Raw genomic sequence first — 13977 nt, forward strand, 5'->3', positions numbered from 1 at the left:
TGACTTGATCACAGGGGAGTGGATAGAAAACCAATTTTAAAGTGAAAACCCAAGAGTCAGTGGATTAACACCTAGAATTGATGCATTAACACATGGAGTTGCCCAGAAACAGTTAACTGTAGCAGGCAAGGGCACTCCTGCAATCCATTCGGCACTCAGACAAAAGCAACAGACACTGGGGGAACAAATTCACATTTTGCAAGAGCAGGTAACAATCCCCACTCTCCTCTCAGAGTCAGGATAAAAACCAGAGGTATGGGTTGCCAACTGCCTTAATCCAGGGAGCCTCACTCAGAGCTAATAATATAACCTTCTTTCTCATATAATTTTACATAAAGGTTAAATTTTACTTTATATCCTCTCTCAGTTTGCTAAACTCACTGCTGCTGCCTGTACTTTAAGATACGTTGATAAAGTTAATTAATCTCTTTTGGCTCAAGTTTTCCTCCCTTCCTAGATTGCTCTTCTCCCCTGCCTCTCCTCACTTCTGCTTTCTGTTTTAAAAGTTAAGGTTATTACAGAAACCACCATTGCTAAAAAAACAAAAAAGAAGAAGCAACTGAAAACAGAACAAAACAACAAACAAAGAAAGAAAACAAGGTAAAAACTTTACTTTAAATAAGTCCAGTAAATTAATCTTTTTAACCCATTAGGAATGCAACAGCTGGAAATACTCCTAACTTTATTGAAGATATGGTTGCCAAGCAACAGAAATGCAGACTCGGCTTCTAATACTAACCACTGATTAATATTTGAAACATGGGCTTTCCTTATTTCCATAAAGCAGAGTTTTGAAATAAAGTAATTTAAAGTAATGGACAAAACCTTAAATTAATACAACAAAGGGGGCACATACATAACTTAATATGATTTTTTATCAATTCTTATTAAAGTTTTAAATAAAAAGGTAATAACTTGCTTATTTAAATGCTTAACTTTTGTTTACTTGTCTTTTTTTTAACTAAATTTCTTTAATAACTAAGTTTGAATGCTTTATCTTGCATAGTTATGAATATAATACTGGCGCCATTAATCTTTAAGTGTTTTGTATTTCATGTATGTTGTCCTGTGTTCTATGTTGTATGTGTCACGTGACTACTTTTTTCTTTTAATTTTGTTGCAACAAAATGCAATTTTATATTTTTTGAGAATATAAGTCGTACCACACTATTTTAATACTATGGTTGGGATATAACCATCATAAAATTATTAATAACCATTTTTTAAAAAAAGCTCAAAAAGGCCTCAGTTATAAATACAGATGCATATATTTTTGCCAAAACAGATTATGCAGTTGCGCACAAAATTTTTTTTCTCTGATTAATCACAGGGGCTTTTTTATTGAAAGGAAAAAATTGAAGTAGAAACCTCAACAGTAATGCAAAGGTAATATTAGCAAAATGTCAAATTTTTGTTTGAGTTTTTATAAACTTGTTTGTAACTTTATTAAGTATTAAAATATAGTTATAAGAATGTTATAGCAAAATGGTAAAAAAATAATATATACTATGTCTGGTTATGTTGCAAAATTTTATAACTAACCAAAAAATTTCAACAAGTTTCCACTTTTGTCTCCCAAATACAACTGTTTTATAAAATGTTTTGTTAAAGGGAAGTAGTGGCTGTTATAGTTTGCGCTTCTAAACAGTTAACAAAAGCAGAATTGGTATCACAAGCAAATTAACTCTAAAAAGCTTGGGTAAAAACTCTGTAACTAACTCTTGCTAAAACAGAGTGCTCAGCAGGGGAAAGCAATATACCCTCTCACGGAAGATTGTGAGCATCTATTTTAGCAGTTATGTATTATATTTAGTATAAAATATTAGTAATGCACCTCAAGTGAAAATGAAAGTCTATACAATAATTGTAAACGTATAGCTGGTGTTACAAAAGACTTGGTTCCTATTACACTGTAAACAAACTAAGTTAATCTGTGTATTAAATTTGGGTTACTGAAAACAAGAGAAATGTACAACAAGCAAGCAAAAATTTATTATGTTAACCAACTTAAGCTGTTTAAGGTTGCAGCCCACAGACTGAAAACACCAGAAGATATCCGTTCACAGTGAAGCAACCCCCAGACATCAAGAAAAAATAATGAAGTGCTTTATAAACAACAGACTGGTCAACTACACCTGAGTCTACCATATATGGACAGTTAAGTAGGCAATCAGCTAAAAACTATGAGCTGGTCCAGGTCTAACTGTCATTTAAATTGTATATTATTAAGTAAAGTGAGTTTATGTGCCAGTGGCTTTAAATCTTTAGCTTCGAAATATGGATGAATTTGGCTACTGTGTAAAAGCAACTGTATTAGTGCTGTATTACAATGTGCATAACATTGCTAAACTGTTTAACCAACACACAGGTAAAAGTTAACAAACTAATGGCAGCAAACAACAAGGCAAGGAAAACACAAATTAGTAAAGAAGTTATTTGTGCTGCTTATGGAAGTTACATAGTAAATACCATAACTAACTCATTAGGGAATATTAAAAAAGGAAAACCACCTAATCTTATTAGTAATAAACACCTAACTGGCATTGTCCTCACTGTATAAGAAAAATACAGTGGTAAACTGACAAGATCGCAAATTGTATAAACAAATTCCCTATTAGTATCCGTCATAATTTGGGGTTAGTGACACTGCATCCTAGCTGAGGCACGTGTTATTCAAAACAATCTTGTTCAGTGTTTGGGTACCAAGGGTAAATCCTGACACAGCAATATTTGATAAATTCGTTACTGTCCATTCAGTAGATTATCTGGAAGACAGCATCTATAAGAATCAACTGGATCTACGTCAGCTACTGGTGTATCCAGAGCAATGCAACCAATGGAACAGGGAAGCTCGCCGTTCCTGTTTCCTCCCCAGCAACGCTTACCAGAGGGTGACAACCAGCAGTAAGGGTAACCTAGAAATGGATGGACAGTACTGTGTAGTAACTAATAACAAGAAATGTATATATAGACGCCTCACTTGTAATGTCACTACTTCAAATTTCTGTTTTACTTCTTATATACATAGCACTGTGGGACACACTGTAATAAAACCTATTCCAGTATTTTAAAACACACAACCTACTACAAATGATAATACAGGTGGTAACTGTAATTGCCCTAATAGGAGTGTGTTGCTATCTGCGGTACCAAAGTAAAAGGGCCAGACTACAACACCAGATTGGAAAAGGATTGTGATGCTTAAATATGAGGCTGTGTCATATGTTCATAAATACATTGTGACAAAGTTCCTCCTCTACCTTGGTGGGTCTTGCGCTTATTGGCGGATTTGCTCGCCTTGGAGATTCACGGCAGCCCTCAGCTTGGCTGTTTTTCTGAACCCACAGTCCAGGTCGACTCCTCCTCTGTCTGACCAGGAGTTGGGAGGTTTGGGGGAACCGGGCCCGCCCTCTGCTCCGGGTTCCAGCTCAGGGCCCTGTGGAATGCAGCTGTCTAAAGTGCCTCCTGGAACAGCTGTGTGACAGCTACAACTCCCTGGGCTGCTTCCCCATGGCCTCCTCCCAACACCTTTTGTATCCTCACCATAGGACCTTCCTCCTGGTGTCTGATAATACTTGTACTCCTCAGTCCTTCAACAGTACACGTTCTCGCTCTCAGCTCCTAGTGCCTCTTGCTCCCAGCTCCTCTCTCACACACCACAAACTGAAGTGAGCTCCTTTTTAAACCCAGGTGCCCTGATTAGCCTGCCTTAATTGATTCTAACAGCTTTTTGATTGGCTGCAGGTGTTCTAATCAGCGTGTCCGTCTTAATTGTCTCCAGCAGGTTCCTGGTTGTTCTGGAACCTTCCCTTTTACCTTACCCAGGGAAAAGGGACCTACTTAACCTGGGGCTAATGTATCTGCCTTCTATTACTCTCCTGTAGCCATCTGGCCCGACCCTGTCACAACATATATATTCATATATACTACACACACCCACACACACACCCACCCATATATATTAATTATTTGGGAGTGCCCCCAAGGCTCAATCATAAAACTATCCTCAATCAAAGTCCTGGATCTAACATTCTCAGGCCCACCATAAAGGACTAAACACAACTGGAAAATAAAATCTGTCAACCAGTTGTACGAAGGAATGTGCAGACCAAGGGACAGATGGGGTATGAATGTGTGGATGAAAGGTAAGGTGACCATATAACAGTGTTTAGCCCACAGGGTTATCTTCAGTCCATCCATTATGTTTTTTCCAGGACGATGGGTAAAAGATCCTCTCCATAAAAAAGACAAAAAGTTGGGGAATATAGTAGAAAGAGAGAGCCTGAGATATGAGGCCTGGTATAAAGGAATAGTATAAGGCCTGAAGCCTGAACTAAAGTCAGGCCCTGCTGATATAAAGCAAAGTTAGCAAAAGTCAGGCCCTCTTACAAAACATGCCAGCTTGCAGGTTCACTGTCTGAACTTGGCAAGAACATGGCTATCGTTGCAAAAACACAAGCACTTCTAGGCATGAAGTATTCATGTAAAAACATGCCAGAGGGTTAGTATCAGAACAGCCCAATACCAAGATACGGTGTAAACACACTCCCCTAAGATGGTACGGGGACACATTGACTCTTCTTAAAGATAAGGTAGGGATGGCAGGATGATGGATAGAGGGGCAATACGTAACTTGTTTGTATCAATGTATAAAAGAGGAGTCACAAAGGGGGAAAAGGGGTGTTTTTGTCTGGCCAAGGGGAGAATGGAAAGTCCTGCTGTTCACTCAGCTGAGTCCACTGCAACAAACATACACACATTAGTGTATCTGTAACCATTGAGCCAGCATTAGGACTGTGCTTCATAGACAATAAACCTGGCCGAGCACCTTTGCTACAGAACAGAGTCTGTGGTCTTACCGGGCAGTTTGATCGGAGCCTGCTGTACAGGCTATCTGGCCAGAGCCAGTGCAGCATGCACAGAGAACATATGCGCAGCCAACAACTGATGGCACATGCAAAAGAAGGTCCTCCACATGCCGTTTTCTCATGTCAGCATTTTCCATAGCATGGTCTCCCCTCTCTAGAATCCCATAGATACATTCAGGGATCAACTTGGGGAATTGGCAGGCTAGAACTTTAAATTCAAGTTCTGGCAAACTCAGTAGCTACTACTACAGGTAAGCCAAAACGGCACCATTTATCACCCGAATCTTCACTGGTTTTCATTTTAAAAAGCAAATCCAACCTATAAAATTTTCAAATTCCAAAATTACTCCAAATTTAACCTAGATCAAGCCACTATGCAAAAAATCAGATTTTTTGAGCACCAGAAGCAGGTCTGAACAATTCTTCCTAGACTGAAATATAAGGCAGACATTTCTTGGATCACCACAGTATTTCAAATGTGTTTATATAATCTATATTGTTTTTAATGATTATAGTAATCTTTTCCCATTAATAGTTGCCCATTAATATTGCCATCCACATTATCCATGAAATCTCCATTTTTTATAAAATGACTATAATAAAAAATTGACTGAATTAGATATTTTACTCCTTAGATTGTAAACAACAAGATAAAACCTGATAAGTCCACATTTGTGTTTAAAGCGGCCATTTATGGAAATGTAGGATGCTGGCACTTTTCTTTTACATGTTCATCTCTAGAAAAAAATAACTAAAAAAATCATAGCTATGTTATGGACGTTAATATTCTATCCAGCCATGCAGATAGTCAAACACATATACAGCTACATAGCTGACACAGGCAGCGAAGCTGGAATAGAAACCATAATAATAGATTTATTGATCTCACTATGACTAGCAAATGAAGCACGCCTCAGTCTGCTTGTCCAGAAGAAGAAGGAATTAACTCAGTCTGAACAGTAAAGTAGAAGTGGATCACAGATTAGATGTAATATACAAGGAATGTGACAATGGAAAGGTCATATTAGCAAAACCTCATCTATTTTTTCAGTGCATTATATATGTGTGCACACACATATGTATATTCACACATACACATGCACCAAGAGTCAATAATGGAAAAGCACAGGATGACTGTAGCCAGGAGATGAGCTGTGAAAATTTAAAAGACATAATCTAATCAAAAATATCACCAACAACTGCATATTCTCACTCCCCTGCAGACAATTTTGTCAAATGGGAATGCTGAATTTCTTAAACTATGTTGGTCTGATAAAATTCTCTCATTTAAATGGCTGTCTGATTAATTATAGCCTAACTTATTCCTCCCACATCTGTTTTAACTCATCATTTAAGACCAGGTTTTATCTGTGTTCAGGACCTAGGAGAGCAACACTACCTGAAGGATTTAACCTTTATCATTTGAAAGTCTGATTTAGACAACAGGAATGAAACCACTTTTCTTTCATTTCATTTTACAAGTCCCCTTACTCCTTCTGTTTCTCTGTATGCCACTCCTAACTGTTCCTTTTCTCTCCTTTTTCCGTTCTCCAGTTTTTCTTTTATAGTACCACTCCTGGTTGGACCACCCTCCCAGTCTGTCATAAACCAAATGTGTTCTCATAAACCAAAAAGGAGTGCTCCCTCTCCTTAATCCCATTGTCAACCCACTTGATTTGATGGTAATACTAACAATCCTCCCATGCTACTTGCATTGGAAAGAGTTGTCTCATACATTCTATTTTTTCCTATGATAGATTGTAAGCACTTTGTGCCTCTGACCTTGTCTCATGTACCTTTATGGGTTTCATTAAATAAATAACCCAAAATCAGAAAATATTGTGATTCTAACTGTTTGAATTAACTCATTACATTCATGATAATAAAATCTGCTCTAATTAAAGACACCTGAGTGATTCAGACTTTGTCCAAAGCTTAAAAGGCCAGTTTAAATTCAAAACAGTAACTCCCTATGCAACTGATTCTGCAAACACTGACATGGGTGAAGTGTTTTCACCAATGTAAATTCAGCCCCACTGAGTTCAATGGTTTACTTATGCGTACAAAAGTTATTCATGCACATAGTTGCAGAATCTGGGCCTAAATGTTGTTGATAAGATTTAAGGGCTGATTCACACTTGTATAAACATGAGTGATACCACCAAAGTCAGTAGAATTACACTGAGGAAAGTCAGACCAAACTCAAACACACCATTTTTTTTCTTTTAAAATGTTTGGGATAGTTTTATTGTTTACCTAAGATTTCTCTTCTTTGATAATGCTGACAGGTTCACCATTTTGTCCCCCTCATATTATGGAGGCTATATGCTATACAGGCAGGGACCAAAAGGTTCCCACCTCTTCATCAGAGTAAGCCAACCAAACTAGTCTGTCCCCAGTCTGCCTCTCCAATAAACCAAACAAAATACTCTCCTTACTTTCCTACAAATTTCCCAGTATATTTCCAGACGGTTCAGATGCAAACAAACATTCAGCCTCAGAGTGAAACAACAGACAATTTGATAATGCTACAATCAACTGCTTGCTGAAACCACTCATGCGCTGGCCTGATCCACCCCTGCAGATCACAGTGGTTCACTGACATCAGAGGTCAACTGAAGCATGAAGTTAGAAGGTATAATGTGCAAAACTCACATATTCCCAAAATAATACAAGATCCATCTTCAAATTTATGCCATAGCCACAATGGAGGCCTAATGAATCTTTTCCCCAACATCATCCCTCAAATCAGACCTATCCAGATAGAAACAAAAGCCATGGAAACTCTGAGCCAGTCATCTACTAAAAAAACTTTTGCTTCTTATGACAGGGAAAACCAAACGAAGAATAGCAGGTCCCTTTCTAAATAACCCTTAAAATGCAATAGGCTGGTCAGTAGTAAAGACATCTACTGAGCAATTCACCAGTTACCTTCTCATTGCCAACCTCCTATTCCTGTACAAATCCAGTGAAAAGAAAATGGCATCCAAACTTCTGTGAACACTTGACCTTCTTCAATAACCAGGATCCCTCAAAAGTTAATCTTCAGACCATGTAAATAGCCTGGAGACAGGTCTGCTAGTTTTGATGAATGATCTGATCTGCTTCTGGCTCTCAAAAGATGACAAACACCCAAGACTGTGCTTCTGGATCTCTCAGTAGCCTTCAAGGCTGGTGCTCAATAATGTTCTCTGACTCGTAGATGAGGCCTGGATGCAGGAGTGGATGAAGCCATACTTTTTTGTTTCCAGTCATTCCTCATAAACAAATTCCATACAGAGGGATATGGTCTTGACTACCTTAGAGACTGCACACTATTCATCCATAATCCACCAAGACCAGAGCTGATCCAGAGAATAGAAGGGTGTGCTGTCTTCCAGGTGCTAAGATACGGGATGTAGACCTGAGGTTGAAAAAGATCCTAAAGGGAGCGGGAAAGAATCCCCTAATTATCCTTCACGTGGGAAAAAATGATACCGGTAGATTCTCGCTGGAACATATCAAGGGAGACTATGCTAGGCTGGGGAAGACGCTTAAGGAAATTGAGGCTCAGGTGATCTTTAGTGGGATTCTGCCTGTTCCTAGAGAAGGGCGACAAAGGTGTAACAAGATTATGACTCTCAATAGATGGCTTAGGCAGTGGTGCTATAAGGAGGGCTTTGGGATGTATGGCCACTGGGAGGCGTTCATGGACAGAAGACAGTTCTCTCGGGATGGACTTCATCTGAGTAGGGAAGGAAATAGACTTCTAGGATGGAGGCTGGCACAACTGATTAAGAGAGCTTTAAACCAGGAATTTGGGGGAGATGGTTGGAAGATGTCCAGGTAATCTCCACACCGGATTTTAGCATTAAGAAGGAAGAAAACAAAGTAAGAAAGGATACAACCATGGGTAGAAGAATGGACATAAGGAGGAAGGGCAGTGTGGATACCAGTCTAATAGGTCATACTGGCTGTAGAATGACTGTGCCTAATCGGGTACAGAATGTGAGCGAGGCCAAACGGCAAAAATTAAGATGTTTGTACACCAATGTGAGGAGCCTAGGTAACAAAAATGGAGGAACTAGAGCTACTGGTGCAGGAAGTAAAACCAGATACTATAGGGATAACAGAAACATGGTGGAATAGTAGACATGACTGGACCACAGGTATTGAAGGGTATGTGCTGTTTAGGAAAGACAGAAATAAAGGTAAAGGTGACGGAGTAGCACCGTATATCAATGATGAGGTAGAATGTAAAGAAATAAGAAGCGATGGAATGGATAAGACAGAGTCCGTCTGGGCAAAAATCACAGTGGGGAAGAAAACTACTCGAGCCTCCCCTGTGATAGTGCTTGGGGTGTGCTATAGACCGCCGGGATGTAATTTGGATATGGATAGAGCCCTCTTTAATGTTTTTAATGAAGTAAATATGAATGGAAACTGCGTGATCATGGGAGACTTTAACTTCTCAGATATAGACTGGAGGATGAGTGCTAGTAATAATAATAGGGCTCAGATTTTCCCAGATGCAATAGCTGATGGATTCCTTCATCAAGTAGTTCCTGAACCGACTAGAGGGGATGCCATTTTAGATTTGGTTTTGGTGAGTAGTGAGGACCTCATAGAAGAAATGGCTGTAGGGGACAATCTTGGTTCAAGTGATCATGAGCTAATTTAGTTCAAACTGAATGAAAGGAAAAACAAAAATAAATCTGGTTTCAGAGTAGCAGCTGTGTTAGTCTGTATTTGCAAAAAGAAAAGGAGTACTTGTGGCACCTTAGAGACTAACAAATTTATTTGAGCATAAGCTTTCGTGAGCTACAGCTCACTTCATCGGATGCATTCAGTGGAAAATACAGTGGGGAGATTTATATACATAGAAAACATGAAACAATGGGTGTTACCATACACACTGTAACCAGACTGATCACTTAAGGTGAGCAATTACCAGCAGGAGAGCCGGGGGGGGGGGAACCTTTTGTAGTGACAATCAAGGTGGGCCATTTCCAGCAGTTGACAAGAATGTCTGAGGAACAGTGAGGGGGGGAGGATAAACATGGGGAAATAGTTTTACTTTGTGTAATGACCCATCCACTCCCAGTCTCTATTCAAGCCTAAGTTAATTGTATCCAGCTTGCAAATTAATTCGAATTCAGCAGTCTCTCATTGGAGTCTGTTTTTGAAGTTTTTTTGTTGAAGTATTGCCACTTTTAGGTCTGTAATCGAGTGACCAGAGAGATTGAAGTGTTCTCCACCTGGTTTTTGAATGTTATAATTCTTGACGTCTGATTTGTGTCCATTTATTCTTTTACGTAGAGACTGTCCAGTTTGACATGGCAGAGGAGCAATCCTGGCACATGATGGCATATATCACATTGGTAGATGTGCAGGTGAACCAGCCTCTGATGGTGTGGCTGATGTAATTAGGCCCTATGATGGTGTCCCCTGAATAGATATGTGGACACAGTTGGCAATGGGCTTTGTTGCAAGGATAGGTTCCTGGGTTAGTGGTTCTGTTGTGTGGTGTGTGGTTGCTGGTGAGTATTTGCTTCAGGTTGGGGGGCTGTCTGTAAGCAAGGACTGGCCTGTCTCCCAAGATCTGTGAGAACGATGGGTCGTCCTTCAGGATAGGTTGTAGATCCTTGATGATGCGTTGGAGAGGTTTTAGTTGGGGGCTGAAGGTGATGGCTAGTGGCGTTCTGTTATTTTCTTTGTTGGGCCTGTCCTGTAGTAGGTGACTTCTGGGTACTCTTCTGGTTCTGTCAATCTGTAACTAGGGTTTTTGATTTCAAAAGGGCAGACTTTCAAAAATTAAGGAAATTAGTTAGGGAAGTGGATTGGACTGAAGAACTTATGGATCTAAAGGCAGAGGAGGCCTGGGATTACTTTAAGTCAAAGCTGCAGAAGCTATCGGAAGCCTGCATCCCAAGAAAGGGGAAAAAATTCATAGGCAGGAGTTATAGACCAAGCTGGATGAGCAAGCATCTCAAAGAGGTGATTAAGAAAAAGCAGAAAGCATACAGGGAGTGGAAGATGGGAGGGATCAGCAAGGAAAGCTACCTTATTGAGGCCAGAACATGTAGGGATAAACTGAGACAGGCTAAAAGTCAAGTAGAGTTGGACCTTGCAAAGGGAATTAAAACCAATAGTAAAAGGTTCTATAGCCATATAAATAAGAAGAAAGCAAAGAAAGAAGAAATGGGACCGCTAAACACTGAGGATGGTGTGGAGGTTAAGGATAATCTAGGCATGGCCCAATATCTAAACAAATACTTTGCCTCAGTCTTTAATAAGGCTAATGAGGATCTCAGTGATAATGGTAGCATGACAAATGAGAATGAGGATATGGAGGTAGATGTTACCATATCTGAGGTAGAAGTGAAACCCGAACAGCTTTATGGGACTAAATCGGGGGGCCCAGATAATCTTCATCCAAGAATATTAAAGGAATTGGCACATGAAATTGGAAGCCCATTAGCAAGAATTTTTAATGAATCTGTAAACTCAGGGGTTGTACCGTATGATTGGAGAATTGCTAACATAGCTCCTATTTTTAAGAAAGGGGAAAAAAAGTGATCTGGGTAACTACAGGCCTGTTAGTTTGACATCTGTAGTATGGAAGGTCTTGGAAAAATTTTGAAGGAGAAGGTAGTTAAGGACATTGAAGTCAATGGTAAATGGGACAAAATACAACATGGTTTTTTACAAAAGGTAGATCGTGCCAAACCAACCTGATCTCCTTCTTTGAGAAAGTAACAGATTTTTTAGACAAAGGAAATGCAGTGGATCTAATTTACCTAGATTTCAGTAAGGCGTTAGATACTGTGCCACATGGGAAATGAATAGTAAAATTTGGAAAAGATGGGGATCAATATGAAAAGTGAAAGGTGGATAAGGAATCGGTTAACAGGGAGACTACAGCGAGTCATACTGAAAGGTGAACTGTCAGGCTGGAGGGAGGTTACCAGTGGAGTTCCTCAGGGATCGGTTTTGGGACCAATCTTATTTAATCTTTTTATTACTGACCTTGTCACAAAAAGTGTGAGCGTGCTAATAAAGTTTGCAGATGACACGAAGCTGGGAGGTATTGCCAATTTAGAGAGAGACCGGGATATCATACAGGAAGATCTGGATTATCTTGTAAACTGGAGTAAGAGTAATAGGATGAAATTTAATAGTGAGAAGTGTAAGGTCATGCTTTTAGGGATTAATAACAACAATTTTAGTTATAAGCTGGGGACGCATCAATTAGAAGTAACGGAGGAGAAGAAGGACCTTGGAGTATTGGTTGATCATAGGATGACTATGAGCCGCCAATATGATATGGCTGTGAAAAAAGCTAATGCAGTCTTGGGATGCATCAGGCGAGGTATTTCCAGTAGAGATAAGGAGGTTTTAGTACCATTATACAAGGCACTGGTGAGACCTCACCTAGAATACTGTGTGCAGTTCTGGTCTCCCATGTTTAAGAAGGATGAATTCAAACTGGAACAGGTACAGAGAAGGGCTACTAGGATGATCCGAGGAATGGAAAACCTGTCTTATGAAAGGAGACTCAAGGAGCTTGGCTTGTTTAGCCTAACCAAAAGAAGTTTGAGGGGAGATATGATTGCTCTCTGTTAATATATATCAGAGGGATAAATATGGGAGAGGGAGAGGAATTATTTAAGCTCAGTACCAATGTGGACACAAGAACTAATGGATATAAACTGGTCAACGGGAAGTTTAGACTTTAAATTAGGTGAAGGTTTCTAACCATCAGAGGAGTGAAGTTTTGGAATAGCCTTCCAAGGGAAGCAGTGGGGGTAAAAGACCTATCTGGCTTTAATATTAAACTCGATAAGTTTATGGAGGAGATGGTATGATGGGATAATATGATTTTGGCAATTAATTGATCTTTAAATATTCATGGTAAATAGGCCCAATGGCCTGTGATGGGATGTTAGATGGGGTGGGATCTGAGTTACTACAGAGAATTCTTTCCTCGGTATCTGGCTGGTGAATCTTGCCCATATGCTCAGGGTTCAGCTGATCGCCATATTTGAGGTCAGGAAGGAATTTTCCTCCAGGGCAGATTGGAAGAGGCCCTGGAGGTTTTTCGCCTTCGTCTGTAGCATGAGCCATGAATCACTTGCTGGAGGATTCTCTGCTCCTTGAAGTCTTTAAACATCATGTCAAGGTTCTTTCCCCACTCTGAACTCTAGAGTACAGATGTGGGGACCTGCATGAAAACCTCCTAAGCTTACTTTTACCAGCTTAGGTTAAAACTTCCCCAAAACTTCCCTTTGCCCTTGGACTTCCACTGCCACCACCAAACTTTATCTGGGTTTATTTATTAGGAAAGCGTTGTTTGGAAACGTCTTTCCCCCCAAAATCCTCCCAACCCTTGCACCCCACTTCCTGGGGAAGGTTTGGTAAAAATCCTCACCAGTTTACATAGGTGACCACAGACCCAAACCCTTGGATCTTAAGAACAATGAAAAAGCATTCAGTTTCTGAAAAGAAGGATTTTAATGGAAGTAAAAAGTAAAAAAGAATCACCTCTGTAAAATCAGGATGGTAAATACATTACAGGGTAATTAGATTCAAAACATAGAGAATCCCTCTCGGCAAAACCTTAAAAGACACACAGACAGGAATATCCATTCTATTCAGCACAGCTTAATTTCTCAGCCATTTAAAGAAATCATAATCTAACGCATCTCTAGGTAGATTACTTACTAAGTTCTAAGACTCCATTCCTGTTCTGTCCCCGCAAAAGCATCACACAGACAGACTCTTTGTTCTTCTCTCCCCCCAGCTTTTGAAAGTATCTTGTCTCCTCATTCGTCATTTTGGTCAGGTGCCAGCGAGGTTATCCTAGCTTCCTAACCCTTTACAGGTGAGAGGATTTTTCCTCTGGCCAGGAGGGATTTTAAAGGGGTTTACCCTTCCCTTTATATTTATGACACCATGATTTGAGGACTTCAACAGCTCAGACATAGGCGAGAGGTTTATTGCAGGAGTGGGTGGGTGAGATTCTGTGGCCTGCATTGTGCAGGAGGTCAGACTACATGATCATAATGGACCCTTCTGACCTTAATATCTATGAATCTATGAAAAAAACTGCTTTACATAGAGATACTCC

The 13977-nt window shown here is 39.7% G+C and overlaps 1 protein-coding gene and 1 long non-coding RNA gene across 4 annotated transcripts in view; one reads left to right on the forward strand and one right to left on the reverse strand.

The window, feature by feature from the left end:
• The window catches only part of MAGI2 (membrane associated guanylate kinase, WW and PDZ domain containing 2), a 1132945-nt gene that overhangs the window by 604158 nt on the left and 514810 nt on the right, over positions 1-13977 (reverse strand). The window lies entirely within an intron of this gene.
• On the forward strand, positions 147-2436 carry LOC141987337 (uncharacterized). Its single transcript, XR_012639501.1, has 4 exons — positions 147-208; positions 507-600; positions 1331-1386; positions 2022-2436. It is a non-coding gene; the product is annotated as an uncharacterized LOC141987337 (long non-coding RNA).

Source organism: Natator depressus, chromosome 1 (assembly GCF_965152275.1).
Source record: "Natator depressus isolate rNatDep1 chromosome 1, rNatDep2.hap1, whole genome shotgun sequence".
NCBI classification, from domain to species: domain Eukaryota; kingdom Metazoa; phylum Chordata; order Testudines; family Cheloniidae; genus Natator; species Natator depressus.